Genomic DNA, 19,384 nt, shown 5'->3' with positions numbered 1-19,384 from the left:
AAAATGATTTGAATCATACAGACAACTTCAGTACCAAATCAGTTCCACAGCATTCTGTCAAGACTTCTAGAGCTGTCAAAAAAGCGTTGTTTCAACAACAGCCAGTCCACATTGGGAGGGGAATTTAAATTATATTTTTACTTTCTTGTTTTTACTATATTAGAACAAGTAAAACAAGCTTTATCCATTCAGCAAGGTTTTCTATTTACCATCAGAAGAACATGCACAGGAACGCTTGGTTGGGTGGTAAGTTCCCTGCTTCCAGAACTGACATTTACTGTGCATCCGCAAACACAAGATGCAGATCCAACTGGCCTCTAAACTACATCATATATTTAGCATAATAGCTATGGATGATATGTATAGGAATGCTCATTTTCTAAAAAAAAAAAAAAAAAAAAAAAGCCCACAAAACACAACACATTGTGTAATAATGAAATACATGCAACAATTGAAAAAAAAAAATCTTGCCACCAATTATTACAGGTGTGGATGAACTCGAGAAGAACAGATTTTCAATGCAATTCAGCAGAATCCTCTCACTTTGGCCAACACAGCAGACCGTTCAGCTCTTGACTGAAGTGCCAGCCACCATTAACACCAGCGCTGTGCTAGGTACCCTTCAGGGCAGCGCAGCAACAATAAGACCAGCACTAAGCTGCCATCAGCTCTACGGTACTCAAGATTGCTACGTACCTCAGCTGGAGCAGTAACTTCAGGAGGTACCGACTGCACAAGGGAAAGGGGATTTCCCAGCTGTTAGCTGCTGCGAGTCAAGAAAACACAAGGTGAAAAGCTACAAAGCAAGCTGGGGCTCTCACACCAGTTTGCGATTTACTGACCCTCACTGCAATCTGCTAACTCACATGAAAACCACCTGCTGCTTTGATGTCACTAGGATTTTAACACATTAAACAATACAAGGCAAGAAAAGAGTTTCTTCCTAGCCAAGACCAGCACAGTTTAAGAGACTGGAACAATGAATGAGGCTATTACAACATTTCCCTAATTAGCACTTTGTAACAGCTGATTGCATCCTTGTCAAGCAGAATTGACACTACTACCATAAGACACACACTACCTTTAATTTGCTCCCAGAGTCCTAACTAAACAGACACCTGCATCACATTTACCAAACCGTGAAGATCTGGGGGGAAGGGGCACAGGGGACAGGACGATGACACCAACCAGGAGCCATCACCCTCACACTGAGGTCTGCAGCTCTCAAGCCTCCTTTAACCATCTAACTTTTCAATGAATCTGAAGGACACCTCAACTTTTTAGTACTAAACATCTTCCAGCCTACTGATGATTTTGAAGTTACATCCCCACCGTAGCCTAGATTAAGAGCATGCCCTAGCTGAAGGTACTGTCTTATCTAACCAAATTTCTTAAAATTCGTTTGTCTTAACTAATAACCCAGACCACAAACTATCCACGAAACAGCCATGTGCTTGCTAGGATATCTTTAAAAGAAATACCTCAAACTCACATTTGTGATGATGTACCATGCCTTGTGTTATCCTGAATACAGAAAAGAAACAAAAGTGTTTCCCTATAAGCCAAGCGACTCAAAGTTAAAATAGGAAGCAGAGTAGACTCCATGGCAAACAGATTGAACATTAACACACAATGCCTAAGTTACTGCTTGTTCCCTAAGGGCCAGGTAACTTTTACGCATGTTCATCTGCCAAAAAATGCTACATAAAAGACAACTACCCCCCCAAGAACCCTACCAGAAGCCTCACCACCATCTACCCCTATCTCTCATACAGCAACCAGCATTTCAAAACATAGCTTGAAGAAAACCCTGTGATATAACAGGAACCAATGTTATTAAATAATATAGATTGCATTCTTCCAAGTCAATAGCAAAACAATGACCGACTCAGTTTTTGAAATACCAGCACTACGAAAATGCAAAATTGATTTACAAGGGAAATAATAGCTAGAGGTTGCTACGGCTGCTAAAGTTATGGACATTTTTTAAAGAAACAAAAATATTTTATCCAGTCTAAAAAAAGATAGCAAAGGGAATTTTGTGCACCAGATCAAAATCATACAAATTATTCTCCTAAATTAGGTTTTTTAAAGTATTATGACTCCAACACCATCCACAGTGTGGCACGGACGTTTGTTCCGTTTTAACTAGCAACAATGATTTCAGCAAGGCAAAAACTAGCAGGCCTCCTGCCTTCTTTCATTTCGGTTTTTAATCTGTAAAACATTCCTTTTACAAAAGGAAACAAACTAACATTGGCCTGTCTTAAAATGTTTTTCATTTTTTGTCTCTTGTGTGTTAATTTCTAATGATTTTCACGGCGAACAGTGTGTTATGCCAGGTCATTCAGCCTGTAACAAGTTGAGCTGAACAAAAGCAGGCAGCCCCGCGTGCAATGTCACCTCTAACATCACATGCACCGGGACAGTTCCAGCACAGCCACAGTGAACCCAGCTCGGTTCATCCAGCCCTGTCCAACAACCGACGCTCATTTCGTAACCAGCAAAGGGCAGCCAGAAGAGCTGCAGTACACCTCACTGACTGGCAGTGAAACATCTCCGTTCACCCAGATCACTCAAGTCCACCCTCCCTGCAAGCAACACAAAGCCTCTGGCATGAGACGCACCACCTGGACCTCCTCTTTGGGTTAGGTGATCACAGTGAACACAACAATCTAACTGCACCACCCTAAAATCATCATTTCCTTAAATAAAAATGTCAGCTGCCTCAAATCCTCAGGCAAGAGTCAAGGATAATGACTGATTTAACCAAGAGACCATTAAATCCCCAGATATCCTAAAGCACAGCAGCACTCCATCTATTGGTCAAGGAATAAGGACGTGCTTAATCATCATCATCATCGTACACTAACCTTGATCATTAAACACTCAGCCCCTAAATAGACCACCCCTTCCTCCCTGCTTAGAGCTTCACATTCTCCCAGCAAAAACCAAACACAAGTAGTAATGTCTTCTGAAAAATAACACGAGCATCGCGAGAAGTGTTAACGTGAAAATTTCTAAAGTTAAACTGGTATATGCTATCAATCACACAATTATCATTTTATTTCATTGAGGAGCACATGCACTCCTTACGCAAAGTAGCCTAGAGGAGCTCGTCTCATAATAGCTGAAGAGCCCACAGCCTTACCAGAGTTCACACCTTCTTTCCCCATAAGTACTGGACGTCACCAAGGAGGCTCCAACGAGGAGCTCACACGCTGTTCCCACCAGGCCGGTTGTGTGACGGGGTGTGCAGACCAGAGAACTCCCCAGTACAAGAGACGTGCTGGCAAACCCCGGCAGGGAGGTGAGAGGGAGCCTTTCACCGCAGATCTGCTGCCATAGCAGCCACGCGCAGAACTGCCCCGCTCCCCCCCAAAGCCCCCACCGTCCCTCCTGGCGGATCACACACAGGCGCACGTCTGCCACACCTGCGCTTTGCTCCAGCCACCGGCAACCGGACCAGGAGGCAGGCGAGACAGCCTGAAGCTGCACCAGAGCTGATTTAAGCAACAGCTTCTCCCACACAATTAGTGATTCAGCGATTTCATACATTCATGTTTTATAACCCTTGGCTAATTCTTTTTTTGTTTTTGCCCAGATCTTCATTGCCATTGATTCTATCTATTTGTTTTAAAACTTCACTCTTCCACCGAGTGGCACTGCGGGGATGAGGCACGGTCCCACGCATTCTCCCTCCGCTCGGTATCGCGCCGCTCCTCGCCAGACACGGCCCACCGGGCCCTGCGGCTGAGAACCGGCAGAGCCCGCCGCAGCCCGCCGGGAACTCACGGTGCGAGGGCAGCTCCGCGCCCCGGCTGCGGCGGCCGCTGCTCCCGCGGCGCGCTCCTCCCTGCGGAGCCCGCAGCCCGGCCCCAACGCCGACTGACAGCCCCGCTCCGCGCTCCCAGGCGAGGGGAAAACCGCCTCCGGGCGAGGCCAAAGCCGAGGCCGCGACCCCGCCGAGGCCCCGCCGCAACCCCCGCTGCCGGGGCCCCGGGTCCGAGCCGGCGACCCCGCACCCCGCCCTCGCGAGCGGGAACCCGGCGGGAAAAGGGCTCCCGGGCGGCGGGGGCGAGGAGCCGGAGCCGCGCGCGACCCAACACCCAGAAAGCCCAAAGAACACAAATTTGAAGAAGTTTTCCGACAGCCGCAGGGACTCCGCAGCCTCGCGACGGACCAAGGGCGGCCCGTAATTACGCGGTAATTACTCCCCCGGTTTCTCTGCGGAGCTTCCGAGCGGAGGCGCATTATTTAAAGCCCGGTCCGCCGCGGCTCAGCGCTGAGGCGGCACGGCAGCGCCGCAGCATCTCCCCCGGCCGGAGGGCGGGCGCGGACCCACGCAGGAGTCCCCCTCAGCCCCACGCCGACCGCAGCCCGCCCGCTCCCGCCCCCCGCAGCCCGCTGGCGGCCGTGAGGCGGCTGAGGGAACGGGGGGCGCGCTCCAGGCCTCCAACCGCCCCTTTCCCCTTCCTCAGCAGCGGCAGCGGTTCCGCTACGGCCCGCGCTCGGCGGGGAAGGGGAAGATCCCCCCGCCCCGCTCCTCTCTCCCCGCACGCCGCGGGAGCGTTACCTCGGCGGGCCCGCGCCTTTGTGCTTCAGTCCATCCCTCCTCGCCGGCGGCGGGAGCCCCAGCACCACCGCGGCGGGCGGGCGGGCGGGGAAAGGGGCGGCGCACTATGTGGCAGGAAGGGACACCTGGGCTCCTCCCCCCGCGCCCGCCTGCCCGCAGTGGCTCACTATCTGGCAGCCAGGGGGGGACTCGCCCTCCTCGCCGGCCGCCCTCCATTGTTAACGGCCCGGGCCCGGCGCCCCCCGCCTCGGCCGCCCTTCTACCTGCAGTGCGGGGCGGGAAGCGCCGCTGGTCCCCGCCGAGGCATCGTCCGGGGAGGGCCATGGCTAGCGGGTCTGGCGTGAGGAGATGGACTCTGCAATGCCCGGTGCGCAGCGTGGGGGGGGGTGAGGAGTGAAATGAGGCGTGTGTGGGAACAATCAATTAAAGAAAAAGACCCAAACCAAAAAAGACCCGTTTCGAAATGAAATGCTGAGGGATTTGAACGGTCTGCGGGGCTGAAAGGCAGCAGAAGACTTCTCCAGACGGCTGGTGCCGCCGAGGAGAGGGATCGCGCGGGGAGAAGCCGGCCCTGGCTAAAGAGAGCTGCACCAGACGCAAATCTCATCCTGGCAGAAGCTGTCCTTTCTCCTTTCTTTTTTTTTTTTTTTTTTTGGCTTTCTGCAATTGTTGCGCTTTGCAGCTGAAGTCATCTCTGTCTTGGTTCCCCACCCAGAGTTACTGGTGTCTGGGTTTCGGGACTGGTTTGCTTCTATCCGAGCGTTTCTGACCACCCGTGGAAAGCTACAGAAGGAAGCACTGTGTGACAGTTGTCCTTTATATGCAAAAAAAGTCTATTTTTTAGTTACATTTTTAATGATTTCTAAAACTCGGGAGTTGTCTAAAATACGCTTGAAAGGCTTAAAAGTTCCCTTTGAAATCAACAATATTGCTTACAGGTGTAAAATTACTCACACAACTAGCTTCATCTAGGTTTGGGGACAAAACCTTTTAATTCCGTAATTCCATGTGCTGCTTGCTTTTAAAGAGCTCCTCGGGGACTGGGGTCACAGAGAAATGAGCAGGGCCGGGGCAAGGGCAGGGTGAAGACATCATGTACCCGAGGCCATATTCTGATGAAGCCACCAAAGAGGCTCCAGCCCTGCTGGCTGCTGCCACCGCATCGGTGTCGGAGCTACAAGTCCATCTCAGGACGGTGAGCAAGGCCCCTTGGGAGCTAGAGAGGTCCTCAGAGAAAAAAGTGCTCAAGGCACCAAACCATCCAGCCGCGGGGCATTTGATTTGAATAGGGAGAGGATGCAGAATGTGTTTTAACTTTGCAAATTTATAGCCATCACTGCGATGGCTCCACCTGACCAGACCAGCGCTATGGGAACCTTGATGTCTCAGGAGCTTGATTTGAGTGCTAACCTGTATGGGAACTGGCCAGTAATAATGGGATGAGGTGATACAGCATCTGTTATTTAGATGTTATAATTATTTATTATTATTTAGATGTTATAATACAAGACCTCTAACTATCTGGTGGTTGCAGGAAATTAAAACTTACCTTGGGCACAGGAAGAATATATATATGCGGAGTGCGCTATGAAGGTTGAAGCAATTGGCTTTCTCTGATTTGCACATTTATTCAGTATAACACAGAATTAGTAGGGCTGTTCCTTGTATGTTCATCCCCTGTTTTTTATTTCCTTTTAGAAAAAAGTTACAGCTGTATCATCTTTTAATAAACTTTCAACCTGAAAAGGCTGAGAAATGACAAACTTGAGGTGTGATTCTGAAAGAGAGTGATACTACAATGAAATCAGTGGATTGGGACTTCTGCGCCCTGGTCCAGACAACTGCTTAGCTAGAGATGTGGCTGGCACAAGAGCAATTGGGTATGAACTGGCCATGCACAAATTTAAGCTGGAAATTAGAGAAGGGTTGTTAACCATTGGAGCAATCAAATCCCACCTTTTCTGGGGGGGGGGGGTGGGGTGGGGGGAGGGGATGTGTTACTGGAAATGGAAAAATATCACTGCTTTCAAGATGAAGTTTATTAAAGTCATTATATGATGCATTGTCTGCAACAGCAGGGGACAGACTTGATGTCTCAGGAGCTTGATTTGAGTGCTAAGGTGCTGCATGACATTGATCATACATCTTGAGATTTGAATTTCAGAGGCAGCAGTTGCTTATCCCAGCAGAAGGCTTTCAGGCATTTAAAGATGCCCTTCGTGTTTATTGTAGGGTGAGTTTTCTTCTCCTGGGCATGTGGATGAGTTTTCCTTTAGTCCTGGAAATATCATGGAGATGACAAGTCCTCATGATTCAGGCCATAAATGGATTACAAGCCAAATCAAGGAGAAACTTTCCAGCATGGGAGGGACTTCTCCCATTAGTTCTGGAGGTTTTGTTCCCTCCTTCGAAACAACTGCCAGGTGCTGCTGGAGAGTCCCTGGCCTCGGCCGGTTCTAGTTCGGCAGGTCTCCGTGCTGCAGCTCCTGCAGGTGATGCAGAGAATGGAGATCTCTGCCTGTGCTGCCTGCCTGCGGGCTCCTGCGGTGCCTGGGGGCTGCTGCACAGACACCTTTCTGCGGGGCAGGAGAGGTTATGTCTGGAGCAGGGAGGACAGGTGATAGCCAGGACTGATCTTTTGGGGTCTGACTGTAGCTTAGTATTGAAAAACCCCCACTTAATGAGTGAAACCAACCCCATAGTAAGCTACCACAGCACTGCATTTTTGGAGAGTGGGTCCTCAGACATACATCTGGCTCTGTTACTCTCTCTGGGCCTCACAGTGTTGCTCCCTGTCTGCCGTGTCAATGAAACCCTCTCTCTGTACATTTCCTGCTAAATACGTTGCAAAAATTCCACACAACAGGTAAAGCGTTTCGGTTCTGGGGACCCGATCTGGCAGAAATACTTTGTCACTTTACAGAGCACTGCAGCCTTTTCACCCTCTGTAAAGCCATGTGTCTAATCAGTGGACCTAGCTGAGCTACTCACTAGAAACTTGGCCAAACCACAAACATTTGTTTCCTTGCTTTGTGCCAAACTCTGAGAAAGGAGGAGGGAGTGGCATGGAGCTCATGTTAATGAGTTCTTCATTCCCCACAGAGAGATAATCAGAGCACTGCTCAGAGATTCATCAACATTTTTTATTAGCACTTTAATGACCTACATGTTGGGTTTTTTTTTAAGGAGTTACTTCAGCTAAGAGCTAGATAATTCCTCATGCAGCTGTGGTTTAGGAAGCAGCTCAGGGGACGTGCATGCCAAATTACTTTAGCTCTAGTTAAAAAAAATATGAATACCACAAGGTTTCCTGGGTGCCTACGTTTTCAATCAAGGGCATTATGTCCTCAATCCATCTCTTCTGGGTTATGGGGGGGTGGTGGGAGGTGGTGTTGGTTTCTTTTGCAATCTTTGCAGCTTCAAGAGCCGTACAGCAAAACACCAAACACTGGTGGCACTCCATGTTCCTCACAGACAAAGGACCGTAACAGCTCCCTGACCCGGGTCGCTCCAGGAGGCAGGCTCCCTCAGGAGCGATGAAAGGCATTTCCAGGGACCACTTCAGCTCCAGCTGGCTGTATGAGGAACAAAGTTTCTAAACACTGAGGGCTGGAGCCTTTTCCACTCTGCTGCAGGGTGAACCTCTAGCCAAGGGATGCCCCAGGGGCTGCTGAGGAGGCTGTGGCCCCATGCACATGATGGCAGACCTCGCCGCAGCCGTCTATAGATCAGGCATATACACCAGCGAGAGCCAATGGCCAGAGAGCACTCTCATGGGCTTGGCGGAGGCTGCTCAGAAATTCCCCAAAGTTCGGTATTTGCAGTTCTCCTCCTGTAAGGAATTGCCGTGGTGTCAGTCAATAATGGCAGCTGCTCTGGAGTCCCTTTGGTTTAAAAGGGAGAGAGTCGCTGGACTTCTGCTGTCGCTTAGGAGGGCTGTCGGCTGGAAACTGCTGCACAATCTCTTCCCATGCCTCCCCCGCTCCCCAGTGGCCAGATTTCCTTCTGGTCTGCTGGAGAGAGCTGTGAGAATATATATGCTAAAGACAGGGATGTAGTCAAATACTGCAGGACAACCAGGGTTATGAGAGTATCATAAACGATTACTATTTACTTTTTCCTGAATCGAACCCCAAGTGTTTCCTGTCAGGCCTCGGTACAATGGGACACAAATGTACAGTCCATTACGTTCACATTTCCTCCAAACAGCCATCTCTTTCCTTCGAACGCAGAGGACAGGAAGGGATGCTCTCTGCCGCCACTCATGTCTCTCAACTGACTTTATCTCATTTGAAAAGGGGTTTGCAACATTCAGCATTCGCTGTCTTCAGTAGGTTGCTTCTCTTCTAATGCCTGCTGCCTTAGGATGAGAGAGGTTGTAAATATGGAGGAATTCCTTTGAAATGAAAGCTTCACTGGGGTAACATCAGCATGAATTGCAGCAAAATGAGGTCCATGGGGAATAAAATGCTCAGGCTAGGGGGAAAAAAAAATCAAGATTCACAGCACTAGTCCAGAAGAATAGTAGCTCATATCATATGAAAACCCCACAGTTCTCATTTCCTCCTTATCCCTTCAGGACAAGAAAGAACATCCTGCTCTTCTAATATGAACAAAATACAAGTTATTTTTGGAAGCAAAAACTCATGTTCAGAGCACATTTTTAAAAAAGACATCTCTAATCTGTGATTCTGATGATGCATTTGGAGCACAGCACATCCTTTTGCATCAAGAAACCCACGTTTGTCGGCTCAGCACCATCTACGCTTGGGCAAAAGGTTTATGTTGGTTGAACAACAAGTTGGGAATTCTTCGTCAGCATGTTAACTGTGACTTGGGGCTGAACTGCTGCCTCTGACAGGGGTGTGCTGTCGCCAGACCCACACCTGGAGGGAAGCCTGGGCAAGAGGAGCACAGAAGGACGGGAGCGTAAGGCTGTGGGCTGAGGGATGTGGGTGTTCAATAGCTCTGAAAAAGGCTTTCTGTACCTATCCTGGACTCCACCGTAAGCGTCCACTTTCTGCTTTGTTATGCCAAGACAAACTGGGCGTATGACAAAGCTCGAGTCACCCCCCGCCCTCAGTGGCGACGTATCTTTGCACGTTGCGCTTGTTGTTCTAACTCTGGACCCACAGGGGAGCATGTGGCGTAATTTCCTGGACAGAAGCTTTGAAATTTAGAGGATCAAGTCAAATGGTGGGCCTTTCGGGCAAACTGTTGCTTTTCATATTTGGTGGATCACTTGAAAGGACAGCACAGAGATGAAATCAACCTCAAATTTGTTAGTATGCATAAACAACATTAATTCATGAATAATGTTTGATTTTGGATTCTACATAGGCAACTGTTACTCCCAAAGCCTCTTTTGAAGCAAATAGGATCGAAGAACATATGTTAGCACAATCTCTAATGATAAGGATAAACAATTTCTAGAGGAGTTAATCATTTACCAATTCACGATTAACAAACTGCTAATGTACTGTAAAAATAGTTCCACTTTCCCTTTAAAAACCATTCACAGAGTATAAAATTTTAGCTCCGCTCAGTGTCAAGGGCCCCAAATACCTAAGCAGACTCTTGGGAATGACCTCATCTGTAGTTTCTGAGTGTGCTCCCAGGGATGCGTAATGCTGGGAACGGGCGGGTGGGAAGCTGGGGGGCCGGAGCTGGCTGCCCCAGCGCGGCGGGGCTCCCCGAAGAGCAGCGCGGGCCGGCAGCGCCAGCGTGGGCTCCCTGGCACTCGCCTGCAGCGTGCAAGCGTGTGCTCGGCGCAATGTCCTGCTGTCGCTGCAGCCGTTGAGAGCGCCCTGAAAAGTTCTGAAAAATTCAGAGGAACGTCCATGTTCCTCTGAAGGCAGTGGATTACTCACATACTTAAAGCACTGATCTCTCTGGCGGGACAAATTGTGTTCAGTGGTTTTCATGCTCAAGGACGTGAGGTTGCTTCTGCTGGCCGTCTCGGTTTGTTCTCAGACAGGAAGCGCAGGGCAGCAGGACTGATGATCAGGTCTGTGCAAACAGGCGCTGGAAACTCAAATCAGTCGCAGAGGCATGTGGATAGTGTGTGAGACAAAAATCTTTGCTCGTCTTTGCCTGGCAAATCCTGGTAATTCTTCAGAACGTATTTTAATCATCTCCAAGTCTGTCTCTTTTCCTGCTGATGACTTACCCTAAATTGCAAAGTCAGGGGTTTTAACTGGGGTATCTGAACTCTCTGGGACTCCACAGGGGAAAGATAAATGAATCTACACAGCAGACTTCAGTGCCACAGCCATTTTGCTAAGGGCAATAAGGAAACTGTGGAGGAGTAAAAGCACAGATTCCCTTTAACAACAGTAATGTGTAATTCTATGTATCATCACTTATATACTAGAAAATAATATGCAGATCCACTGTCTAAGTGGAGTTCTGAATGTGTAAGTGTTACATGACAGAAGCAGCAGCTCCAGCTACTGTGAAGAGAACAGACCTTGAATTGTCTAAAGATAGATGGTAAAAAGATGTCAAACATCAACAGAGTTGCCTAGGCTTCACCAGAGTGGGAGATACGTCAGTACAAATTGAGTCTCTGGCCCGCTGTAACTCTGCAAATCATCAAAAAAGACATTAATGTCATTAGCAAAACCAACAAACGTGCCTATACTTATTACTTGTTTGTAATAAGATTTGACTAGTGTATAATTAGCAGGCTGAAGAAGTCTTTTACGACCTCTGAGAACAATCTCTGCCATGCTGAGGTTCACCGGAAAATTCCCTTTCTTTTTGTAGCTACAACCTCCCCATCAGTTTCTACCCCCTCAGATGGACTGACATTAGCATATGTGACATGTCATATAAATCCATGTGAACTATATATATATACACACATACGCATTAGTTTGGTTTGATTATTTATCCTACAAGGACAGTCTTTGATCAGGAATGCTTGTTTCCCAAGAGGCAATAACACTTTTCTGCCAAGCAGGACAGTGAGTTATGTTGTGGATTTATGGTACTTACACACAGGATTACCCATTAGCTGGCTTGAACATATCTCATTGTGTATGGTTGATCGCGCTGGTTCCCTGTCCTTCTGCTCGACACTTTTTTCTCAAGGCCTAAGCATGCCTGTAGTGAGTTTTTTAAAAATGTGCCTGACTAAGGGTATGCACAGCCCAAGGGAGCCTGGAATAGGACCTGTCCTTTGGTAGCTGCTGAACTGGGGTCCTGATTTGGATCCCAGTGTCAAAAATATGAATTGGGTGACAGCAAAGGAAACTGAACAAGACTACAATTTGTGTCTCCACTCCTCAGAAATTTGGGGGGACTTCAGTCTTTCGTATAGGCTTGGATGGTGCTGAATGGGAAAACGGCACACAAAGCTTCAGCCAACATTAAAGCAGATGAGAACAACGGTGTTGGAGTTGGCCCTCTGTCAAGCCAAACTGCAGCTACGGATCCAGCATCCTGCCTGGCTTTTGGGTAGGAAACCAGCTCCAGACCTCACAGCTCTGCTCCGGTTTCCAGCGACTGGGGGTCTTTTCAAAGCTGTTGAACATATACATGAGAACCAGCTGTTTCACTTCCTTTTCCAACACCAGAAGTGCAAAGAGGCCAGCACACAGCCAAGAAATGGGGCTGTAAGTCAGCTAGGAGTTTCTGAGCATCTGACTGATACCCTTACTCAGATCGAGCACTCCAGCTGCCGGGGCCGGCTGCTGCTGCTGGGGGCTAGCTCTCCGGTTCCTTTATGGTGTCCTCTGCGCTATGCTCTGAAGCTCAGTTCAGTGATTCAAGTGCTTTGGGAAGCTGGCATGGAGGGACCAGTTTTGTGATCCACCTGCTGTGCCTCCCACGCTTTGAGAAAGCTGCTCCTGGTTTACTAAAGGTGTAACTCAGACCTTGCCTCTCTGCCCTGCAAGCGGGTGCTCAGGACAGCAACATGCTGGGACAGCGGGAGTGGTTCTTGCCCATCTCATGGATGAACAATACGGTCCCTTCACTTGTGATGTTGTTATCAATGATTCAGAATGAGATAGCCAAAATACTTTCCATGCTGTGTAACTAGCTTCCTAGCAGAGGGATCCAGCTGCAGATATGATACTCACGCTCTCGTGCTTTCAAGGATTATCAGTGTAATTTTGGATGCTAACGGAAAGATAACACTGAGTGTTAAAGAAACCACAAACAACAGATGTAATAAATGACACCGTAGTTCTGTCGCTGCCATGATCTTTATGTATGAGCATGGGCAGGTCTGCAGGAGGAAACATCAAACTTGCATCCCCACCTATGAGAGTCCAAGTTTTCAGATGTCCTGACGGACTTAATATCTTGTCTTTCAAAATTCCAGTGCAGCAGATGTCATCATAATTCATAGCCTCTCTTCCACCTGGGTATTCTTTTTCTCAGCCATAGACTGAAGCATCCTGAGCCACTGATTTCTCCAGCTGGATTCGATACTTTGTGATTTTGTCTTGAAGCCTGGTAGCAGGCAGGCAACACGAGCCAGCTTTACTTGCAGAGTCCTGGTTTGTGGGGAAACTTTCATTTCTCTCAAACAAAGTCAAACTGGTGATTCAAGACTAATGAACTGCTGTGAATACTCTGCTTTATCAGAGGAAATAGTTGGAGGCTGAAGTCTTGGTCCCTAACAAGTCTTTGCGAGGATATTAACATGTCTTGCCAAGACCTAGTAATTCCCTCGCAGCCAATGCAGCATTCCTCAGAGGCCGTAAGGCAAGGCTGGAAAAGGGGATCATGTGGCTCGGTCCAAGCTGAATTAGCTATTCCAGAGAAACACCCTGAGTGTGTGACTTCTTTGCAGACACAGATCTAAGCTAACAAAACCCACCAGATTTTAGTGGATACATTCAAGACATCTATAGTCAAGATGTCTCATGTAAGAAAGAGAGGAACAGATTTTCAGAAAGGAAAGTAAAAACTGCCCATACAATGTGTTATTCTTAGGAAAACAAGTAGCCTTGATGACTGGGGTTAAAAAAAGGAATCGGAAAAAAAGGAATCGGGGAAGAGGATATTGCACAGCTATGACTAGGTTTGTTTGCCTGCTCTCCTGTGAGAAAAGCGTCAGGAGAAAAAAAACAGAAAAATGCTAAACATATTCCCTGCAACGTAACTGATTATGCAAAATACTGTCCTTCTGGGAGCTGCCTATGGGAGGTTAAGCCTGACTTTCAGAAGATGAACAGCAGGTTTTCAATTACGGCATTTGAGACCTCCAGCACCGGGATTATGAGAAGATAGTAGAAGTCAGACAGCCCTTTTAAGACACGCTTTTCATTCAGCAACAGAACAAGCTCTCAGACTGGTACTCCTGCAAGCACTCCAGGTATGTTCAGGAAAGGGCAGTATTAAGATCCCCGAAGGGGCTCCAGGAGCGGTGGTGCATGGTCTGGGCTGGGGGGAGGGGCAGTGCCTTGGCAGCCAGGGTGTTACCATCACCATGCCCCTGCTGAAATGCCATGCGGCTAATTATTTGTGGGAGTAGCCTTGCTGCTGGCTAGTTTGGTTACCTCTGTGCCACATGCCATTGCTGGGCTATTTCTCCAGCCTGAAGGACAGTGGGAATTTTACCAGCAGCTTCAGTGAAAACAGGCCAGCAGGCAGCGCTTTGCACCTGCTACGCTAAGGATCTTTACTTGGTTCACCACTCATTGTTCTGACAGTTGTCTCATTTATTCACTTTTTACATCAGAATCCATTCCTCTGAAGCTAATGTTCAGTCTTAAGCTTCAGCATGTGCTAATAGTATTAATCATTCTGGAAATAGCTCTGTCTACTCTGCTATCAGTAGCGATCTTGATGACACACTGTCCCGGCTCCACGTTGTTTCCCTGCTCTCTGGGGATGGCTCTCAAGCAACTTAATAGGTGCAGAGCAGGGGAGGGGAGGGGTAGGAGACAGGAGACAGCAGAGGGGGATGCCCTTGGGTTGTGCCCCTGTGTTTTGGAGCGTGTGCCAAGGTGCGCTTAGCTGCAGGGCGATTCGGCCACGGTTTCCTCTGGGGGGTCTGAGCTCCCTGTGTGCATCCCATCTGTCCTGGAGGAGACATCACACAAAACCCTCAGGGTGGTAAAGATGGTCTAGAAACCTTCCAAGAAGGGTTCTACTATCACAGGCGTCAAGGGCAGATGGGACCTGCAGATCGGAGAGCCGGGTCTTGGAAATGCTCTGGGATCCTGCAGATCAAGTAAGTGTCGATGTTGCTGCGTGACCTGCCCATATGGCTTTGCCTTTTTACTAGCCAGGCTTCTGTCTGTGCATCTCTTCAGAAAAAGGAAGGATATTCTGGAGGCTTTGAAACCTTCTCCTGGATATATTCAGAAGTAACACCATGCGTGGAATCTCCAGCAGGGAAATTTAACTAAGATTAAAAATAGAGTTTCTTTTTGCTTTCTTACTCAAAAAATGCTAATGTCCAGTTCTAGGATTTTCACGTTTCTTTATCTAATGGACAGTCTTCACATAAAAGCATCCTCTGGGGCAATGCCATGTTCCCTTCACAACTGCCTGAACCAGGTTTTCTCTCCTTTCTGATCATATAATATCTCACAGCTAGCTATGACGACTGTGGAAAAATGCCAGTAACAGTAGTAAGGTTGCAAGTAACACATTGCTAGCTTCTTTGAATATAATTTAGCTGGTGAAAACCAAATGATGGTTACAAGCATATGACCAGTCACCTGCTTGCTTCCTGGCCCAGAGCTAAAGAACTTCAAATTAGTACAAAAATTTTTCACAGTTAATTAAAAGCCTTACTTTTATGAAGGTCAATAGAGATGGCTCTGCCCATGATTGCACAAAAAATTTCCAGTACAATTTGTTAGTTTCCCATTTTAAAATAGTACAAAGTGCTCACAGACCTGACTTTTCCAGAATCCACAGTAGGTGCCAGGAGAACAAACTGCCCCTGGGGCATTTGGTGGTCTCAGGTATGCTGCTGTACGCTGCTGCTGTACTGCAAGATGCACATACTGAAATAGTCCTTGAACAGGAAAACATGAGGTCATTTTTAGCTGTTGATAGTGCATGAAAATGTAAAATGCATGAGACATGAGTAGGAGTGGATCAGAATACTGCTACGGTAATTGTTTAAAAAATGTGCTTTTCTTCACAAATAAGTAGACAAGTCAGCAAGTTCATCTGAGATCTTTGTGTATCTATTTGAGGCACTTCAGTAGTACTTGCATTTTAGTAGCCCAGTATCCCATTGCACATGTCAAAATATTGTATTGGTAGTTGAAATTAACTTAATTACCTGACTTCTTCGGCATTGATCATCTGTTTTGCCTCTGTGGTCCTTGGGGTTGTACTCTTCCTTCAACTCAGATATCACTATCAACATTAACAGTGAATCATAGTCAGGGGAGAATAATCAACTTGCAGCCTCATTTCTTTTCCAGTTAACATTTTCCTGTGAAGCATGTTTAAAAAGGCTGGAAATGAACACAAAATTGAAAGTTAACCGAGCTACTTCATGGCTTTTACTACAGCAGCAACAATACCTGCGTCACTGGACAAATTTACTAAGAAAATGATTTTTGCTGTCAACACCATTGGGAAAAAGCCAAAGGTCCCATTCAAGTTACGGTAGTACTGTCCAGGTTAAGCAAAGGCAAAAAATGAGAATTTTGCGATGTTTTTTCACTCCCTCCAAAACTGTGGCCCATTTCTTGCATCACAGGCTAAGACATCCTATTCAGCCACACTGCTTTTTAATCGAAGACTTTCCTTTACCTGTTGCTTGACATTAACCCACCACTTCTCCTCTGGATCCTTTCCTCCTTCTCCGTGCTCCCCTCTCCCTTCTGCTGCTGCTGTGCTATTTAAGTTAACATTACTTTCAAAAGTTCCGTTTTAGTCAGACTGAGCCTGCTGGCACGAGCTGTCAGCAGTATTCATTTCTCTAGGCTCTTGCCTTATGTTGCATTGCCTTGGCAACAAGATTTAGCAGCAAGGCAACAGCCTTGAACTTGTCAGAGTCTGTTGCAACGCGCTGAGCATGTATTAGTCTCTGGCACCTCGGGTTGCTATAACAACTACTAACAATAAAACTCATCTCCCAGCTTTAAATGCAGGAACTTTTACAGTCTGTTTCCTGGCAGAGCTGCAGCAATATTATGTGAATCCTGGCTGTGCTTGTTTTGCCTTCTTCTTCCTTTTTGCACACGATAGCAGGCTCCGGGAGCGAGGCATGGAGGTGCAGGAAGGAGCTCAGCGATGGGCAGTGCAGCCCGGGCCAGAGAGCGTGGGCACTGCCAGTGCCGAGAGCCGGGCTGGGCAAAAAAAAGGCTGAGTGACCGCAGGGACAATGCGGGGCAGAGAGCCCCAGCAGCAAACCCCAAATGATTCGGGCTGCAGGCTGCACCCGGTGATGCTTGGCATCTGCCCGCACCAGGCCTTTGGCCGTGGCATTTTGATTTTCCCTTGCTCCAGCAAAATACACCCTGCACGGCTGACAACGGCGTCTGGGGGAGGAGACTGCAGCCATCAGAGAGGCACTTTGGTTCTCTGTCAGCACAAGTCTTTTCTCCCACTCTTGCTAATACTCAGCTGGCATTACTGGTGAGAATAACGGAGTGGTGCTGGTGTGGAGAGACATGCAGGGGACTGATGATTGTCCCCATGTCACCCAGCCCTGCTCAGCACAGGTCGTCATGACACAAATGTCACAAATCAGGTCAGAATCACTGGTGTTAGGTATTTAAGAAAAAGTGCCTTAGGAGAGACAAGGCTTTCAGTGCCAGAGGAGCCCTTTAATAAATGAGGAACATTTTCAGTCAATGGAAATGCAGGGTGAGGATGTGAATTGAGCCAGTGCAGCATCAGGAATTGTGGAAGTTTCCCAGCAGCTCGCCTGCTGCCCTGTCACACCTCCTTCCTGTGGCTTCATTCATGAGGACAGTGCAAAGCACTCATCCTTTTCCTGTATGTCACAGCCATGAGTATCTCGTGCAGACTTAGCATCATTCTCACTTTTCCGTAGCACGGGTCATATTTCTTCAAAGGGACAGAATTCATGACCAGTGACCCAAACAATGGGAAGGCTTGTGTAAGAATAACTCAGGATACAGCACATTTTCAGTGCAGTGAGTGATGCAGACAGGAACAGGAAAGAAGCAGCAGATCTTTCCTCCTGTATGAGCGAAGCTCAGCTCCTGGAGCCAGGAAGCACTGGCAGTGATACGGCGCTTGGCAAGATGCGGGAGGAGGCAGAGCTCTGTCTGAGCGAAGGTCTGTTTGTTTAGACAGATTTAAAAATGTAAAAATGGTGCTTTTCATTTTCCGCAGTTGCTGCCAGCTGAAAGATGGTGGCTGGAGGCGGCAGGAGCGGCCGGAGGTCTGGGCTCACACTGCTTTCCGGTGACTGCTGCCCTGCAGGGCCGGAGGCTGCGATCCCTCAGGGACCCCGCGCACAGAGCGCTGCCCAGACCCCCAAGTCTTTTAGAGCTGACCCCAAACAGGACCCGCGTGGGCAATGATTTCCTGCTGACAGTAACAGAATTAGTGCATGGCAGAAAAGTTGCAGGCAAGGAGCGTCCCTGGACACGCGCCGTCTTTCTGCAGGAACCCTTTCCATTGCTTCATTTGATTTTTCAGGCTCATGCTATCTCCTGCACAGAATTTTGAGTTAACATTGCCTGTACTGAGTGCTAAGAGCCAAGCAGCTGACCTGACAGGGACATCCCAGCCCCCAAACTTCTTGGGACCTCCTCACATTTCATGTTTCATTTGGAAAAAAAATCAGCCCAGTTTTTCTGATTCCTAATCTAGAGTCTTGGTTTCACAGATAAAAACAACTAATCAAACATAATGAGCCTTTGTTTTAAGGAAAACAGCTAAATTGGAAAGCCGAGGGCTCAGTTCTGCAGTTAGATCTCAGGGTGGCGGTGCCCAAAGACCTTAAATATCACAGATAGGGTCTCAGATGGTCCCAAACCATGGGCTATGAATCAGCCTCTCTTGGGCATGGGAGCTAAAAAATGTGGCCAGACACTGAACTAGAGCACCCAAACAACCCCCTGGGGTTTGGTGCAAACCGCAGGGCACATGCCAGCGCCGGGGCTTGTGCCCGAATGCTGACTGCAGCCTGGGACTGCCGCGTGAACTGCAGGGGTCACTCCCGCATGGCCAGTTATGGGACCTGGGCAACGTTTTTAAGGTTTACAGTTTCCATGTGGGACACACATAGAATGTTTAATCCCGATTTTTCTGCTTTGTCCTGTTATCTGAGACAGAGAGAAACCCAATACTTTGTGTCTGGACTCCTGCACCCACTGGAATAAACATCTGTTTCTTGCACTGTGATTCATTTAAGACATTGCACAGCACGGGACGCCAAATTGTTTCAACACGTTCAGGCCCAAGGGATATTTCAGCAGGTGAGTGGGCCTCGCTCACAAAGGCGGTGACTTTGGGTGGGAGTCGGGGCTTGTTAAATGAGGCCCTTGTATACATATTTATAAATAAATCTTTACTATACTGCAAACGTTAATTAGAAACAACAGCCACGTCTGGTCCCTCACTGGCGATCCAGACCGCAGAGAGTCAGGTTAGCGCTGCCCAGCGGAGAGGTGCCACTGAGCCAAGCCCTGGCAGGAGGGCTCCTGCTAGCACCCCGGGCAGACGGGGAGAGGAGAGGGGCCTAGCAGAGTACCGAAGGCAAGGACACCTGGGTCCTTTAGTTTTATTGCTGGAGCAGATAAGGAAACTTTGCGCAATAAAAATGCTTCCCAGGTGTCAGGCCAAAACACGGGCAGGTCACTGCACCCTGTTAATGTTTGTGCTAGTGAAGACTTTGAGGAA

General features: G+C 48.1%; 2 protein-coding genes and 1 long non-coding RNA gene across 11 annotated transcripts in view; 1 reads left to right on the top strand and 2 right to left on the bottom strand.

Annotated features, from left to right (window-relative positions):
* ADD3 (adducin 3) overlaps positions 1-4,873 on the bottom strand; it is a 108,654-nt gene extending 103,781 nt beyond the window's left edge. For 3 of the 7 annotated variants that reach the window (XM_075423705.1, XM_075423715.1, XM_075423708.1), the window contains exon 1: positions 4,577-4,664. The gene's annotated coding sequence lies outside the window, so the exon portion shown is untranslated. Of the gene's footprint in view, positions 1-3,151; positions 3,174-4,576; positions 4,665-4,839 lie in introns of those variants that run through there. The other 4 variants (XM_075423709.1, XM_075423707.1, XM_075423711.1 and 1 more) reach the window with 4 other exon arrangements.
* A 2,858-nt stretch (positions 4,874-7,731) lies between these two features.
* On the bottom strand, positions 7,732-16,480 carry LOC142361661 (uncharacterized). Of its 3 annotated transcripts, XR_012764292.1 has the most exons (5): positions 16,316-16,480; positions 15,837-16,014; positions 15,442-15,563; positions 10,447-11,160; positions 7,732-9,474 (listed from the first exon to the last, which is right to left on the bottom strand). It is a non-coding gene; the product is annotated as an uncharacterized LOC142361661 (long non-coding RNA). The 3 variants fall into 3 exon arrangements; XR_012764291.1 differs by having other exon boundaries at positions 7,732-11,160; XR_012764293.1 differs by having other exon boundaries at positions 7,732-11,160; positions 16,338-16,480.
* Positions 13,748-19,384, top strand: part of XPNPEP1 (X-prolyl aminopeptidase 1) — a 46,104-nt gene continuing 40,467 nt past the window's right edge. Inside the window, exons 1-2 of the mRNA XM_075423702.1 lie at positions 13,748-13,907; positions 18,817-18,960. The gene's annotated coding sequence lies outside the window, so the exon portion shown is untranslated. The remainder of the gene's footprint in view (positions 13,908-18,816; positions 18,961-19,384) is intronic.

The sequence above is a fragment of the Opisthocomus hoazin genome, chromosome 6, assembly GCF_030867145.1.
Source record: "Opisthocomus hoazin isolate bOpiHoa1 chromosome 6, bOpiHoa1.hap1, whole genome shotgun sequence".
In the NCBI taxonomy this organism is placed as follows: Eukaryota; Metazoa; Chordata; class Aves; order Opisthocomiformes; family Opisthocomidae; genus Opisthocomus; species Opisthocomus hoazin.
Note: the sequence above shows the minus strand (reverse complement) of the source record. Positions and strands in the feature narration are given on the sequence as shown.